The 18,251-nt window shown below is 43.6% G+C and overlaps 1 long non-coding RNA gene and 1 pseudogene across 1 annotated transcript; both read left to right on the top strand.

Moving 5' to 3' along the window:
- Window positions 1-557: 557 nt before the first annotated feature.
- Window positions 558-5,252, top strand: LOC124691175. Its single transcript, XR_006998817.1, has 4 exons — window positions 558-715; window positions 2,533-2,849; window positions 4,556-4,641; window positions 4,775-5,252. It is a non-coding gene; the product is annotated as an uncharacterized LOC124691175 (long non-coding RNA).
- A 10,996-nt stretch (window positions 5,253-16,248) lies between these two features.
- Window positions 16,249-17,456, top strand: LOC124691172 (annotated as a pseudogene).
- The last annotated feature ends 795 nt before the right edge of the window (window positions 17,457-18,251 follow it).

Below are 18,251 nucleotides of genomic sequence, written 5' to 3'. Positions count from 1 at the left end.
TTGTGAATAAATTCCCACTTATTAATGCATAACTAATTTAATTAAAATTGATTTTTACTAGGAAAAGGTGGTGATGATGATAAATTTAAGTCATGTTTGTCAAAACATCCGCAATGTTGAATAAGACCCTTTTCACCTTTCCAGGCTTGAGAGCTAATGCTTCTAATTACTTTCTTAGATTTATGCGCCTTTTATTTTCGCAAGTTCATATTTCTTGTTCGAAATTAAATTTATCAGTCTTCATTGTAATTTCAAGTGACTCTTGCATTGCAAATGATAAAGAAAATCAAGGCTTATTTTTCAAAACAATTGCAGTTGCTACCTGAGAGCTTTCGCCCTGCCAAGCTTGAGAGCTAATGTCGAAGAAGAGTCACATCTGGACTGAAAACACTCAAGCACCACACTGGCTTCACCTACATCTAATGTAAGTCATTGACTCCTCAATTGTTCTGCATCAGTTGGATGTGTTCGTGCTTGCCTGATTATCTTGGTTGAGCTGGAATTTGTGAAAATCATATATGCTTGTATATGGTGGTTTCAGATATCCTGAAAAATTACTTGTCATCTCGCACATTGCTGCCCCTCATAGAAAATTGAATGCCCGCGGGTTAGACTACTTCCCGCTTCACGTCCCCTCTCAGTGTTGTGTGATGGCGATGAGTTCACAGCACCGCCACCATGGCAGCAGTGGCCTCTTCTTCATCTCATGGTTCATGTGAGTTTCTGCTTCTTTCCTTCTCCTTTCCGTGTCCTTGTAAAGTGTTAACATATTTAATTTTATTGTAAATTGCGGAGTAGAGCTTCTATTTGCTAATTATTGATCATACTATATCATGCTTGCTTAAAGGTGGAAATTTTTTCACTCATGGTAGTTTGGGAAAACTCATCTTTGCTGCGGTACTTCTCCATGAGATATGCTTGCGCTAATTGTATATTTTGGGGAATGATACCACAACACAAGATCACATATTTATTCCTCTTAGAGCATCTGCTAGAGTACTTCAGTTATTCTTGATAAGTTTCTCCAATATTATGCATGATATCTTGGTGGTTCTTATTTGCAATGACAATTGACTAAATCCCTCTCTTAACTCTAATGGACATGGAAAATGGTAACGCTTATGTTGAACACTAAATGACTGGGAACATTAATCGAGTACTTAGTTTGTTCCTCCTCACCCGTGAGATTTTGTATTAGGGATGGTACTGGCCATTCTACTGGTTGCAATCTCCTGATTGTTGCTCGCATGGGTGAGTTCTCACAAGCCTTGCTGAATTTTTGCTATAATTGCGAGAGGTTGTACTCTTTGTTGGAATATCTTGCATGAGGCAACTCTCTCGGTTGTATCTGGTATTCTTCATTTTACTGAGTTGGAAATTTTAGAAGTGAAACAGACTTTCCTTTACATGAAGATGACATTTTCCGTTGTCGAATTTATACGAGGTGTTCGACTACTCATTACATAGTCTGTTACTTTATTGTGGCTAGCTATTCTCTCCACTCCTTGATTGATTTAATTTATAAGTATGTTCTTATATTCCACATAGTAAGATTTTCTTTCCCGCTGGTACCATCAGAAATGTTTACCCCTTCACAGTATTAATTATTTTATTCATGTGCAGGTTTCAATATATCATCTTACCGATTAATTTGTTGATTAGGTGTTAGGATCCAGAATCTCAACTGGAAGATGAATTAACTAGATGAAATTTTATATGTTCTTATTTACCAAGCGAATTTATGTAGAGTTGTATAGTTACTTTAGCCAAACTTCAAAATTTTCCGGGAGCTTCAAAGTTTTGATTGGCGTAAGGGTATTCTCTCCCTTTTCATTGTCTCGTGCACTTTTTTCTTGGGAAACTAAATTCTGGTGTTATTCAAATATGAGCTAAAACAGACAAGAGAAGAGAATTAGATCTTTTTTAGTTAATCTGTAGCTTGAAGTCGTCTCCTAAGCTTTTTTTTTAATCTAATGTTGTATCTAATCTTTTTGTGAAATCTTTTGGTCGTTTCCATGTACGTGGTTGATTTGACAATGTTGCTAAACTCGTAGCTGCCAAATTTGTGTCTTTCCCTTGTGAAATATTTATGCTCCATGTTATGCTACTCGTTTATGAAGTGTCCCTGTAGTGTTTGTTAGGCATTAAGAATCTGAGGTACCCATATTTGTGGCCGAAAGATGATCATATTCACTTTTTTATCACTCACGATAGAAATTGAAGTCATTTTCTCAAGGTGTATGAGGAGAAAACCTCCTATGATTCTTTTGATGTCGATGATATCACCAAGGGTACATGATGTAAGTAGTTTGTGCCACCTTTTTTGTGTCGGCCTGATGAGGTTCTCCAGATGCATTTCAAGTGTAATATGCATGTCCTGGCCAGATACATGTATTGTGTACACCAAGAGTATTGCAGATTGATATACAACTTACAAAAGCCTGATACCCGATCAGTTCTTTGTTTTTTTTGCTCTGCATGATCTAGGGCTTAAATCAATTGCTTGAAGTGTAAATTTCTCTTATTTTGCAGGTCTTTGAAGCCTGTGAAACCGGGAGCATATTTGAGTGGCTTCTGCTGAATGGCATCGGCACCTAGAAAAATAAATGAATAAAGGAATGCAAGGACTAGCCCTTGGTAGCTTTGTTTTATAGAAGAAGCACCTGGCGAGTCCAGGACTCGAACCAGGGCGGTTGCGTGAGCACCTGCAGTTATAGCCACCAGAATGACGCTCTGTTCTTGACATTGGCATCTACACGCGCACCGCTACAAACGCAAAGGAGAGCAGTTGGGTGATGTACTACCCGGCGAGTAACCAGACCCTCCTTCAGAATACGTCACATGCTTGGGTGAGTTGTACATTAATTCTTGGATGGAAAACATGCACTTATTCCTCGTGTTTGTCGGTTGTTCTTGTCGTATTTTACTTCATTTATTTTTCACATGGTAAAATCATGTTCCGGTAGGGTATGTTTGAACACATAGTACTTTCCTGGTACCATCCAGGTGTGTTTTCCGGTATGATTAACCAGTAGTATATGGCATTACCTGCTTTCTTTCTTGATTTAAGTAAGACGCTGGTGTTAGGCAGTTGTTTTCTGAACGATTGTGATCTTCATATGTTGTTTACTTTTAGGTGCACATGCATTGCAAATTTTTTGACTATCAAAATAAAATAATAAATGGCAGCATGATTTTGCTAAACTAGGTTTAGCCTGGCAGCGCGAGGCGATGGTGGCCTTCGTGCCTCCTAGGTTTAGGTCAGTTTCTGGTTTTTATCCTTTTTGTTTTAGTGCTCTGTGATGCCCCATCCATGGAGTTGTGGTTGTGATGTGCTCCACCATCGAGCCGATGAACCGCGGGTTTAGATTATAGTGGTAGTGGGATGGTTTCTAGGATTTGCTCATGGCATGATATTGTTGTTTTGCTGCTATTAATCTGGTTAATGCCTACTATTCGTGTTGTATAGTACATTCTCTAGAACTAAGTTTTTCATATTATATAATTTCGTAATTAAGTTCACACTGTTATTAGTCTACTTTGGATGGTTGTGATTAGAATTTCAAACTCTAATACTATTAGCAGTAATTCTCTTGCAATGCTTAGAATGATCTGTAGTATGCTTTTGCAGCCATCAGACATCGCAAGTACAGGAAATTATGAACACCTCATGATTATCACATTCCGAAGTAACGTTGCTTGCTACACCTCATGATGCTATTGTTCTTTGTTTTAGTAAATTAGTTGCGTTAGTACAAAAATCAAGTCAAAGTAAGATCATAGATTGACACACCCTCTGCTATCATGGTGCATTTTCGAGAAACAAAAAAAGATTTAGCTTCTAATTGGCTGCCTTGTTCATTTTCCATTTCCAGATTGCATTTCTCCCCTAATGGTTGATTTCTCCACTAACACACGCTAAAAGAGTTGAGGTGTGTCACGAAACACTTGGTGACTATGTATCAGCATACCAAAGAAAGCTATGCAGTATTGTCTGCATCTACAAATATTCATTATGAGTACGCGTTTTCCTTTAATTTGAAGAGTGTAAAGCAGATAGCATCGTCTAGCTCCTACATATTCCAACATGCATGTGTTGTTATGTTGATGATACCTACTTATTTAGGAATTGTTAGCTCCAACTTAAATCACTACATTAGCTGAGCTAAAACATTGCCAATATCATCTTTGTGGACTTAATTGAGAAGGACTTATAGTCCTGGATTACTGAAGATAATGAGCAAGAGCTTTCGAAAAAAATATAATTAGTCCACCAGCGAATGGTAAAGCTGATATCTGAGCTTTTGAGGAACATGATAACCCAAGAGCATTCGTAATTGTTGCTAATGCTTCAGCCTTGTGTTTTGTCCCGCTTGCGAATGGTGAAGCTTGCACATTGCCTCAACTAGACATAGCATCCATTCATAAACTTTCTTCAAGAAATAGCATGAACATATAATCCGTTTTACCTCGTTGTCATTAAAGAAACATCCATTTATTTCATTACTTTAGAAAGTTGTATCTGCTGACCAACATTCATCTTGCGATCTTCTAGAAGTAAGAGCGAGGGGTTGCTATTCATCTTATCGTTGAATGGGGAGGTCCAGGTAGGTGTAGCAGTTGCTCTCAAATCTGCTAAAGGTACGCTTTTTTGTTGAATTTCACCGATGTTGCCGCAAACGCAGTCGTCATTCATGATGCTAACTCAATGTGGCATTGCAATTTCGTCCAACGTCCAACCTGCCATCCGCTGCCTTTCCGACATATTGAGTAGTGGCCAATAAATTACACAAAGAAATCATTCAAGGAGAGCAGAGGAATGAGCCCGAGTTACTGGCGCGTGGCATAAGCATGATGAGCTGGCAAGCGGATGTCAATAGATGCAAAGAGTGGAAGCCCACAACCTGGATACTGAACAATAGTTTATCACTTCCATGTTTCGTCTGATTATCGAGAAGGCACTACATGGATCTTAAAGTTGTGTTGAGATACCTGATACTGTTTGTACTAGTTAAATGTGTTTATATCTTTGTTGGGCGTTCCGTAGCTCTAATTAGTAGTTTCCAATCTAGTGAGTTTTCCCTTCGAGTGGTTTTCTCTGTAATAGTAGAAACCTGGAGCGATATCACTCACTAGTAGAAAAGTGAGTTCACAGAAGTGTCACTCATTGGAATCCTGTGTGTGCAAGGAACCTGGGCATGTATGCCACAATTTGAGGAATGAAAATTAACTACCTTTAAATTTAAAGAAAATTAGTGGCATGACCAAGATTTTAGTCGCCAATGTCAACTGCAATGCTTGTGAAATATTTATTTGAGAGTTTCTGGTGCTGAGGCAGAGCAAACGGGATAATCTGCATCTTCATCCATCCTAGAGAGCTTGATGATTTCAACCATACATATATTACAATAGTTCATACCAAAGAAATAAAGAAGCAATCGAATCAGAATAATTTTCTCTCTCTGCCTTGTGAGGCAATGAAGGAAGCATGTATTTACCAATCCATTATTACTCAGTTAACCATATACATCGCTCACAAGGACTTCTTCCATCCTATGCGTCCATCCTCAATCAACGCTCTTGCCTTTCCTGCAAATTGGACTGCCCATGATTTCCTCACCTCAGTAGATACGGAAGGTTTGGTTTCTCAAGTGCCACCTCATCGATCCGTGGGAGTAGTACGCATCTCAGCCATCCATGCTTAGAAACACATATTGATAATTCCGGCCTAATTTCACTCCCTCAAAATTCGAACCTACCCTTCTTTCAACCAATTAGCTCTATATATACTGGGAGGGGTGGATCTTACGCGTGCGTCGCGTGTGACTTAGACTTTGACTCTTGCTCGGAGAGGAGAGGAGAGGAGAGGAGAGAGGGCACTCTGTCGACTCAATCTTCGGCATGCTGACTTCATCGTCGATTCGGTCACCGCCACCAGGTCATTCTACCGACTTCATTTCTCGGATCGGAGAGGAGGTATGCCAGATCTTGTCATGCCCTATCTTTCTCCTTGAGCGGGTGTGTACTTATTGCTGCTGATTGGATCTCTACTTTTTGGTTTATCCATCAGGTGACTTGGACGCATGCATGAGGGTGTCCCGTGGGGAGCGTGCGGTCTCCGTCATAGACGAGGACGAGGTGGCGGCGGTATGGATGAATGCTTTGGACGGGATGGGTCAGTTGTTTCTTCCGTTTTGTTTGGGATCCCATATATAGTTAATTAGCACACGCAGGTCCATGGCACTAGCTGATCTTGTTCCGCACACCTACTCGCGTACGAGCACACTGGGAGGCCTCTGCGTCTTCGTTTTCACCTTAGCATGTCACGAACAACTCAGCGCCACCGATCTGTGGCCGACGTCGTCGTTCCGTCGCCGATGCGCCAGCTCGCTGTTTTTATTCAGTTAACCTGTCGTTCTCGTTTTTCAGTAGATTCTTTTTCCGTAGAACTTAGCCACAAGTACTGTGTTTCCTGTAGTTTTCTCACAATCGATCCTAGCCCAGCTGGTTGTTGGCTTGATCCGGTTCCCAGGAGAATCAGATCCCAGGTTTTGCACGCGTTTCTTTTTCTTTTGCAGCCTGATGTTCAGTTCTGAAACCTGATTGAGTGGTTGGGTCAGGAGTGTTTGTTAGCAATTAGGGACCATGTGGATGTTAACTGGGGTGCCACAGTGGCTCCTTACGACCGTCATGTCGCTAGAAATTATGTGACAACGGAAGGGAAGGCTGCATTGCCCTACCACATCCCTTCCATCAGACTAACAACAACTAACAAACGGAACACAGAATACAGCTGGCCAGAACTTTCTCTTTGTGATTGGCGACGGTGAGGTCACTGGTGTTTAGCAGGGCAGAGTCATGGCATGTAAAGGAGAGCTATTGGTGTAGGTCATTTAGGCATCTCGCCGACGTCCGCTTTCGCGACGCTGTCCCCCTTCCCGCCGGCACTGATCTGGAACGGGCAGTTGAAGTGGCTTTGCTGCGCCCGCGAACGGTGCACGATCTTGCCGCCCCGGAGCACGGCGAAGGCGCTGTCTCCGATGTACGCCCACTTGAGCGTCGCGCCGGCGAGCGAGAGGATGACGGCGGTGGAGGCCCCGGACGCGGCGGACGCGACCGTCTCGTCGTACGCCCGCTCCAGCAGCGTGTATGGGCAGACGGCCGTGCCGGGCTCGATCGCCAGGACGTGCATGAAGGCGCTCGTCATGAGCCCTCGTGAGAACGCGGCTGCGTCCACGCCGCGATTGCGGTACGATCCCACGCCGTCCGCCACGCCGAGGACGCCGGCCTCGTCGTGCCCGAAGTGTGCGTCTTCGTCGTGGTCCGGTAGATAGCAGGAAGCCCACTCCATCCTCAGCACCTTATTCGTCGCGTCGTCCTCGGAGGCAGTCGATGCGAGAGGCACTTCGTGGAGTTCTGAAACCAGTGGTGGCGGCGGCAGCACGGAGGCGGCGAAGCTAGCGACGCGGTCTTCCTCTCCGGGTGCTGGCGCAGGCGAGACGCGGTGGCCGAGGCTGAACGCGACGCGGAGGGCGTCGGGGGTTCGATCGTCGATCTCGCTCAGGGTTTGCTGGATCTGCTCCAGCTTCTCCATTGTGGCCGGCCTTCCTCCTCTTCCTCTTCGTGATCGCTCTCCTGGAGTCCTGGCCGCTGCATATATATATATACTCGCCTCAAGTCGAAAACCTGGTGAATCCGTTACGCGCTGATCGACTGCAGCACGTTTAGGTTTTGAGGTGTTCCTTTTCCGAGTCTGAAATCTAAAGTACTCAGTATACGATACGGTCACGTACGGGGAAACTGGAACTAAACTAAGTCCAATGCGGTATCCGTGCTATGAATATAAGCAACTCTCTAACAAATAATCCAGAAGCCTAACACGAATATTTCAGATCAGGAAGCTGGAAAAATGTTTTCCAATACGAGATACCTTGCGCCACAGCAGATCCTGAAAATCTAAACTGTATATTTGAAACAATAGTTTCGTGGAAGATTTTACACTACAATCATCAACATAATTTACATACACAAAAAATGAGTTTTTTTTTTGAGATAACACAAAAAATGAGTTTGCTACATTCATAGATTAGTAAGACCCCTAAACCTGGGACCTAGTTTTTTTAAAAAAAATCCTGGGACCAAAAGGCTGCAGTGATGGCCTACATATACGTGGGCGTCCCGGTTCTATCACATACCGTGTCCACTTAGTCCAGTTTGCATTAAGATGCATGCTCTATGTATTTCTTCATTAATAGGTGCAAAGCATATGATGCAAGAGCTTAAACATGAGCACAACAATTGCCAAGTATCATATTATCCAAGACATTTTAGCAATTACTACATGTATCATTTTCCAATTCCAACCATATAACAATTTAAGGAAGAAGAAACTTCGCCATGAATACTATGAGTAGAGCCTAAGGACATACTTGTCCATATGCTACAGCGGAGCGTGTCTCTCTCCCACACAAAGAATGCTAGGATCCATTTTATTCAAACAAAAACAAAAAACAAAAACAAACCGACGCTCCAAGCAAAGCACATAAGATGTGATGGAATAAAAATATAGTTTCAGAGGAGGAACCTGATAATGTTGTCGATGAAGAAGGGGATGCCTTGGGCATCCTCAAGCTTAGACGCTTGAGTCTTCTTGATATATGCAGGGGTGAACCACCGGGGCATCCCCAAGCTTAGAGCTTTCACTCTCCTTGATCATGTTGTATCATCTCCCTCTCTTGATCCTTGAAAACTTCCTCCACACCAAACTTAGAACAACTCATTAGAGGGTTAGTGCACAATCAAAATATACATGTTCAGAGGTGACATAATCATTCTTAACACTTCTGGACATTGCACAAAGCTACTGAAAGTCAATGGAATCAAAATATCCATCGAACATAACAAAACAGGCAATGCGAAATAAAAGGCAGAATCTGTCAAAACAGAACAGTTCGTATTGAAGAATTTTATCGAGGCACCAGACTTGCTCAAATGAAAATGCTCAAATTGAATGAAAGTTGCGTACATATCTGAGGATCACTCACGTAAATTGGAATAATTTTCTGAGTTACCTGCAGAGAATTTTGCCCAGATTCGTGACAGCAAAGAAATCTGTTTCTGCGCAGTAATCCAAATCTAGTATGAACTTTACTATCAACGACTTTACTTGGCATAACAAAACACTAAACTAAGATAAGGAGAGGTTGCTACAGTAGTAAACAACTTCCAAGACACAAAATAAAAACAAAGTACTGTAGTAAAAACATGGGTTGTCTCCCATAAGCGCTTTTCTTTAACGCCTTTCAGCTATGCGCAGAAAGTGTGTATCAAGTATTATCAAGAGATGGTGCATCAACCTTACCTTGGGCTTTACCCTTACCTTTCTTGTTGTTTTTCTTTCTCTTTGATTTAGGAAATATATGATTCCCCCCCCGGTGTAGAGGTGAATTCCAGGGTGCCTTCTCCCACATCTATGACTGCTCCCAATAGTTTCAGCAGGGATCTTCCGAGTGTGATTTTTCCTGTCCCTACACATTCAATAACAAGATAATCAATGGATATTGTTCTTCCAAGAATGGTTGTATGCACACCTGCGGCTATTCCCTTAGGAATTATAACAGAGTTATCAATGAGAGTTATTTCTTCTCCTCCTTCATCAACTCCCCAAAGTTTCAAAGATTTATAAATGCTCTCAGGTATAAGGCAAAATTCAGACATAATATCACAATTGGCATGAAGAGTTTGATCACCGATAACAATTTTAACAGTAGGATCCCATAATGAAGGTTCAGAGTTCACTAAAACTTGTTCAAGACGATTACGAACATAGCGATAGTTGTCATCCAAGCGAGATGTACTTATCTCGAGATTGTTTAATCTATTATAAATGCTAATGAGGGCTGAATCAAAGTTATTAGCTGAATCATGTGATGCAACCAACTTCTTTATGGCATTAAAAGCTTGATCCCCATTGCTATGAAGGAAATCTCCTCCCACTAAAGCATCCAAAGCATATCTATAGCGAATCATTAGACCAAAATAAAAATTACTAAGGAGCAAACTTAGAGTCATTTGAGGTTCAGTTTTACGATAAGAAGTAAAAATTATAGACCAAGCATCCTTAAAACTCTCCTCATCCCCTTGTTTAAAAGTGAAGACTAATTCTTTAGGCGAAGAAGTAACAGGTTCAGAGCTAGACATGGTAATAAAAGGAACTAATTTTTTTGTATTTTTAATATAGAGTGCAAGACAGTAAATAAAGCAAACTAGATAAAGTAAATGCAAGTAACTAATTTTTTTTTGTGTTTTTGATATAGCAAACAAGACAGCAAATAAAGTAAAACTAGCAACTAATTTTTTTGTATTTTGATTTTGTGCAGCAAACAAAGTAGTAAATAAAACTAAGCAAGACAAAAAACAAAGTAAAGAGATTGGGATGTGGAGACTCCCCTTGCAGCGTGTCTTGATCTCCCCGGCAACGGCGCCAGAAAAAGAGCTTGATACGCGTACAGCACGCGTCCGTTGGGAACCCCAAGAGGAAGGTGTAATGCGTACAGCGGCAAGTTTTCCCTCAGTATGAAACCAAGGTTTATCGAACCAGTAGGAGCCAAGAAGCACGTTGAAGGTTGATGGCGGCGAGATGTAGTGCGGCGCAACACCAGGGATTCCGGCGCCAACGTGGAACCTGCACAACACAAACCAAGTACTTTGCCCCAACGAAACAGCGAGGTTGTCAATCTCACCGGCTTGCTGTAACAAAGGATTAGATGTATAGTGTGGATGATGATTGTTTGCAGAAAACAAGTAGAACAGTATTGCGATGAGATTGTATTTCAAGTAAAGAGAATTGGACCGGGGTCCACAGTTCACTAGAGGTGTCTCTCCCATAAGATAAACAACATGTTGGGTGAACAAATTACAGTTGGGCAATTGACAAATAAAGAGGGCATGACCATGCACATACATATTATGATGAGTATTGTGAGATTTAATTGGGCATGACGACAAAGTACATAGACCGCTATCCAGCATGCATCTATGCCTAAAAAGTCCACCTTCAGGTTATCATCCGAACCCCCTCCAGTATTAAGTTGCTAACAACAGATAATTGCATTAAGTATTGCGCGTAATGTAATCAGTAGCTACATCCTCGAACATAGCACCAATGTTTTATCCCTAGTGGCAACAGCACATCCATAATCTTAGAGATTTCTGTCACTTCCCCAGATTCACGGAGACATGAACCCACTATCGAGCATAAATACTCCCTCTTGGAGTTACAAGCATCTACTTGGCCAGAGCATCTACTAGTAACGGAGAGCATGCAAGATCTTAAACAACACATAGATATAAATTGATAATCAACATAACATGGTATTCTCTATTCATCGGATCCCAACAAACACAACATATAGAATTACAGATACATGATCTTGATCATGTTCGGCAGCTCACAAGACCCGACAATTAAGCACAATGAGGAGAAGACAACCATCTAGCTACTGCTATGGACCCATAGTCCAGGGGTAGACTACTCACACATCACTCCGGAGGCGACCATGGCGGCGTAGAGTCCTCCGGGAGATGATTCCCCTCTCCGGCAGGGTGCCGGAGGCGATCTCCTGAATCCGCCGAGATGGGATTGGCGGCGGCGGCGTCTCTGGAAGGTTTTCCGTATCGTGGCTCTCGGTACTGGGGGTTTCGCGACGAAGGCTATTTGTAGGCGGAAGGGCAGGTCAAGGGGCGTCACGAGGGGCCCAGATGACAGGGCCGCGCGGCCAAGACCTGGGCCGCGCCGCCCTGTAGTCTGGCCACCTCGTGGCCCCACTTCGTCTCCTCTTTGGTCTTCTGGAAGCTTCGTGGCAAAATAGGACCCTGGGCGTTGATTTCGTCCAATTCCGAGAATATTTCCTTACTAGGATTTCTGAAACCAAAAACAGCAGAAAACAAAGAATCGGCACTTCGGCATCTTGTTAATAAGTTAGTTCCAGAAAATGTACGAATATGACATAAAGTGTGCATAAAACATGTAGATATCATCAATAATGTGGCATGGAACATAAGAAATTATCGATACGACGGAGACGTATCACCGACACTGTTGTCCTCTCGCCGTCCCGAGACCTTTCGCCGTCAGCAGCTTCGCCGTTGCCGCCAGAGGTGAGCTCTCGTGCACCGTGCTTCTAGGCCGCAAGTCGGTCGGGACGGGCATTGCATGCAGGTCCCTACGGACGCATTGGATTTCCTCCGCCTGCGAGGTGTTCGATGAAATGAGCGAACTAAAATTTGTCCCATTTCAAGATCATGGTGGACAGCGAAGACGGGTTCTTCTTCAAGAACTTCATCGACACGTCGTCAGACGAGGAGTCTGATGACGACTTTCTCACGAAGGCTGTGTTGACCATCCACGGGCACAATGTCGCGCAGATCGCCGTGTACCGAGGGCCCATGCCGGGGCGAGCGGCAGCCTTGGACCGCAAAAGAGAACGCGGCCACGACATGCTCTTCAACGACTACTTCTACCGCAAGGCATTGTTCACGTCGGCCATGTTTCGCCGTTGTTTTTGGATGTCCAGACCGTTGTTCACCCGGATAATGGATGGTGTCAAGGTCTACGGCAGCTACTTCTGCGTCAAAGTGGATGCAATTGGTAAGGTAGGCCTCTCTTCTTATCAGAAATGCACGTAAACGATTAGGATGCTCGCATATGGTGTTGCCGATGATTTCGTAGATGAGTACATACGCATGAGCAAGTTGAGCTGCTTGAAAGCGATGTACAGGTTCTGCAGAGTAGTGATCGGTGTGTTCGGAGAACAATATCTGCGCCAACCTAATGCAGACGATACAACCCGTCTGTTTTCAATCAACACTTCTAGAGGGTTTCCTGTGATGCTTGGCAGCATAGACTGCATGCACTGGGAGTGGAAAAACTGCCCTTTTGGTTGGCAGGGGACGTACACCGACCATTCTAAGGGGTGCACGGTGATTCTTGAAGTTGTTGCTTCACATGACACATGGATTTGGCACTCATTCTTTGGCATGGCTGACTCACACAATGACATTAATGTGCTGCAGCGCTCTCCGGTGTTTGATAGGCTGGCGCACGGTTAGTCCCCTGATGTGGATTTTGAGATCAATGACCATCACTACAACAAGGGGTACTACCTTGCTGATGGTATGTATCCACCTTGGGCTACACTCGTGAAGACAATCCGACGTCCCAACTCAGAGTAGGAGGCAAGGTTTGCAAAAGTGCAAGAGACAGTCCAGAAAGATGTCGAGCGGACGTTTGGCATCCTCCAAGCTCCTTGGGCTATCGTCACACCCTGCTAGAGCCTGGAGTGTGCAAACTCCGTGGGAGGTGATGACCGTTTGTGTAATCATGCATTACATGATTGTTGAGTTAGAGCATGATGATTCATTGTTTGATAATGAGTGGGATAGCTAGGGAGAGTTGGTTACTCCTCAAGGTGGTCCGGCATCATTCCAGGATATCCTCCATGTGCAACACAAAATTCGGGTACACAACCAGCTCGAGGCTGATTTGGTTGAGCACATGTGGGCGCATGTTGGCAACAATACTGCAAAAAACAACAATAAACAAAATCCCGAAGAAAACAATGCCTAGGACATTTGTATCATTTCACATTTTTATTTGAATAATACTTTATCATTGAATACATCGACAATAATCTTATGTAATAAATCTTGAGCATTTAAACTTATTTATATATTTTAATGATTTTTTATATTTTATAGTGAATTTAAAGACAAATACCAACTTCTATGGCCACGACTCAAATCTGACCGCGGTGGGCGCAGCGCGCGAGTCAAACGGACACGCGGACGCAAAGCTCTGTTCAAGTGTCCGTGGCTACCCAAACAAATCAAAACGGATGGCCCAACACGTTTATTTGGGTCGTAGCGTTGAAGATGCCCTTAGTTTCGTTCCAGCTTTGCGCGTTTCCTCATTCGTAGGTTTTATTCTATGTGGAGGAAAGAGAAAAGAGAAGAGAGAAGAAAGTGGCGCTACAAGATTGAGAAAATTATTTCCGTTGGAGCAGCCACAAATTCTCCTTCCACAAATTCCCTCCGTTGCCACCACATATACCAAGCTACAATCAAAATCAACTCCTTCAAGTCATGTATCTCCATTGTAGTACGATATTTTAGGTTCCTGAGCACTTCTTCAATGACCACCGAACCCGATCGATCAACTAAAACGACTGAGTTGATTAATTATAGAAAGGAGCCCCAACGATTGCCAAAGTAGTTTTGCTCTTTGACACTTAAATGTCATGTGATGAATATCTTCAGGACAAATGTTGCACATCGGGCATTGAGAAGAAATCAGAATGTGTCTGCCAGCTAAAGTAGCTAGCACTGGGAGGTGCCGTGTAAAGCTTTCCATGCAAATATCTTTATATTGCTTGAAGTTTTCATTTTCCATAGTATATCCCATACTGGATTTTTCGAAAGATGGTCCATCGTTATTTGCTCTAGTTAAATGTCTCCCATTGCTATGACTCCATTCACTGTAATAGAATGATTAAAAAAAATGAATTAGTGCTAGGAGAAAGTAGACACTAAATGATATAGCAGAAGCGGGATCTCGGCGTGAGAATTCCAGAAATTCGTTCATGACAGGATTCAAACTCTGGTCGTTGGGGTGCGCCACTGCGACCCCAACCACTGGGCTATGCCCACGTCCTCGTAATAGGATGATTTGACGGAAAAGTATGTGATTTAGTGAAGTGCCATGCAACAAAATCTTCATCCATATTCATACTCAGAGGTATCCGCAGAATCCTAGCAACATCAAGATAATGCAAGATATCGTTCAGTAAAACCTCATCCGATTCCATAGTAACATGACTAATGAGCTCATCAACTGTTCTCAGAAGGCTTTGACCTATTGGTGTCCCAATCATGTGGTCTGGACTAGATGGTACCTAGGGATCCAGCCAAATATTTATCATCTGACCCGAACCAACTCTCTATATAAAACGTCTCTTGAAAGTATATTAAACCAGCGATGATACTTTGTGAGGTATATAATGCACCTTTTTTGGGCCCGCCTTTAAAAGATCACCATTAGGAACCTATTTAGCTCTCAAAAGTTGGGCACAAAGTGAATCTAGTCTTGTGATAAATCTCCAACTTTGTTTTGCCAACATTGCTAATTTAAGGAGTGTGGAGATCATGAAATCCCATCCCTCCCATCTTCTTTAGGACACCCATCTTCCACCAAGTCATCTAATGCATCCTTTTCCCTCTTCATTATCTCCCCACCAAAAAGCTTCCACATAACGTGTCATTGCTTTGCAAAGCTTCTTAGGGATGTTAAACACTGACATCTGACAGCTCATAGACCAGGATAGATTGAATAATAGCTTTAAGCAGCATTTCCTTCCCCCATAGATTTTTCTCTCTTTCCACCCTTCTAGTCTTATAATAACCCTTTCCAGAAGATATAAAAAGCTATGTGGCCTATCATCCCAAACAAGTGTCGGGAGTCCCAGATATTTATCAGCAGTCATGATGTTCAAATCAGTGCAAATTTGTACCCGTTTACCAGGATCCACATTTGGACTGAAAAAGACGCTGCACTTTGCTTCACTCACCAACTTTCCTAAGCTTGCACAGTATTGGTGAAGTAGCTGAGGTTGCATTAGTCAAATAAGCTTTCATAAGGATTAGGTAATCATCACCAAAGAGCAAATGAGAGACCGATAGTGCATTTATGCAAAACCTGACACCTTCCATACCACGAACCTCCACTCTACGAGTCACTAGGATTGACAGCCCCTTTGCACAAAGTAAAAACAAATATGATCAAAGGGGATCACCTTGCCTTAATCCTCTGTGGAACAAAGACATGTATCTCTTGATCCTTAAACCTCACTTTGTATCTAACCGGCCACACACATGCCATAAGCAAATCAACAAACTCTTCATTAAAACCTAGCCGAGCCATTATTTTTTCCAAAAAGTTTTGAGATAGCTAATCCAACGACGGAGTTCCTCTCACAGTATTTTTTATTCTTAGATTTTTCTGAATTTAAAGATTTTGCAACCTCTCGCAGTAGAATCCAAATAAGAAAGATAACGAAAGGCTGCTTAAGAATTAGTAATGGAAAGCCTTTTGGAGGCCCATTCTGGCCCATCAAACCAAAACAACAATATAGACCCTTGGAGGCCACGGACAGCAGCTCCTCCATCTCTGAAACCCTCCAAACCCTCGCCGCAATGGCCAGGAAACCCTCGCCCTCCGCCGCCGCCGCTGCCGCTGAGGCGGCCGGCAACGATTCCGTCGTCGCCAGCGCGAAGCCCGCCGAGCTTCTAGAGGCAGCGGCCAACTGCGACGGTGTCCAAGGGCACACCCTATTCTTCGACGCCCTCGTCCAGCTTATCCCCCCGCGCTTCTACCTCTCCGTCGACGACGAGGATCGCCCCTAGTACCAGGGGCTCTCCAAGTCCGCCAAGGCGGCCATGAAGGCTCAGTCCCGCGCCAACATCAAGGCTGCCCGCCGAGCCCGCCTCGACCCCGCGGGGCCACCTTCCTCCACCCTTGACCTCCTCAAGAAGTCCGTCGCCGACCAAGAGGCAGAGGACCAAGAGGAGGAGGAGCAGGATAAGTCTCAAGACGAAATCCAGGAGACCGAGGACGAGGCAACCACAGAGGCTGACGATGATGGCAACGACGATGATGAGGAGGAAGAGGAGGATGATGACGAGAAGGAGGAGATGCTGATGGCCCCGGCAGCAGTTGTTTCCGAAGACCGGTCGGTGACTTACGAGGAGCTTCGGGAGCGGCTTCATCGCCGCATCACGGAGCTCCGTGGGAACCGGTGCACCAGGCCGGAGTTCCTGAATAAGCCCCGAAGGAGAAGAGCAAGAAGGTAAAGGGTTCTAAAGTGAAGAATGGGAAGGACGAGGGTACAAAGCGCAAGCGTGAGGACGCCGATGACGCAGAGGGTAAGGATGGGAAGAAGCACAAGAAGGAGGCCGATGGGAAGGCTCCGGATATCGTGTATGGCAACGTGCTGGTTGATCCAAAGGATGCGAGGCGGAGGAAGAAGAGGAAGATCAAGAACAAGAAGAAGGAGCTGGAGCAGGCTAAGCGGATGCAGAGGGCAAAGGAAGATCCTAAGAAGGCTACCAAGATGGCCTGGGATTTGGCAACAAGACGTGCTGCTGGGGAGAAGGTGCATGATAACCCAACGTTGATTAAGCAGAGCATGAAGAAGGATAAGAAGAGGCAGCAGAAGGCCGCGGAGCAGTGGAAGGATAGGAAGAAGACAGTGGACAACAAGAGGAAGGAGAAGCAGAATACACGGACGGAGAACATCCGGGAGCGGGCACAGGAGAAGAAGGCGCGCAAAATAGAGAAGCGTGAGAAGAAGCTTATGCGCCCTGGTTTCGAGGGTCGCAAAGAGGGATATGTCAATAAGTGAGATCTTCATTGGAGGTGATAAGGACCGAGGAGTAATTGTATCTGCTTTATGTTGGCAAGGCTGCATATGTTGATGTTGGTACTTGAAATAGGTATCCCAGTCATGACTGTCATACTTAGTTATAGCTTGAAATTGGAATGTTTGGCAGGCTGTCTAGAGAAGATTTTGTGGTGTTCCTTCAGCTGTATTGTCATTCTGCTTAGATAAAATTGGCAATCAAAAGTTTATATTTGGGTATTGTTTAAATTATGCTTCAGTGGGTGCTGTTTTTTTGTTTGCCTGTTCTAGCAGTGGCCTGATTGGTTATGCCAAATTATGCATATATGATATTATGATGGTAGGTCTTTTCTAATCTTTGATTGATAAATTAGAATCCGCAATGCCAACTTCTTATCATGTTATGCATACGTGGGATGTCAATCATCTATGAAGCTTGTGTTGCCAAACTTCTTATCTTGTTATGCATACGTTGGATGTCAATTACTACCTCCGTTCTGAAATATTAGCCTTTCTAAAAAGAATTATATTTTGGAGCGGAGGTAATGTTACAAAGCTTGTGTTGCCAAACTTACTGTACTAGTAATCTACTATGTCTATTTTATCAGCAAATGTGATGTTGAGTTATAATGCAGTACCCCTTGTTAGTTTACTTTCGCAGTGCCACTTGTATTGAAGTCTCTACTGACAAGTGGAATTTTTTCCCTGAAAATCCGATAGGCTCTGTCGCGTCTTTCAGTATATCAGTGCCTCTACTTCAACTGGCTCTGTTGGTGATAAGTGTCTCATCAGCTTATG

The sequence above is a fragment of the Lolium rigidum genome, chromosome 2, assembly GCF_022539505.1.
Source record: "Lolium rigidum isolate FL_2022 chromosome 2, APGP_CSIRO_Lrig_0.1, whole genome shotgun sequence".
NCBI classification, from domain to species: domain Eukaryota; kingdom Viridiplantae; phylum Streptophyta; class Magnoliopsida; order Poales; family Poaceae; genus Lolium; species Lolium rigidum.
Note: the sequence above shows the minus strand (reverse complement) of the source record. Positions and strands in the feature narration are given on the sequence as shown.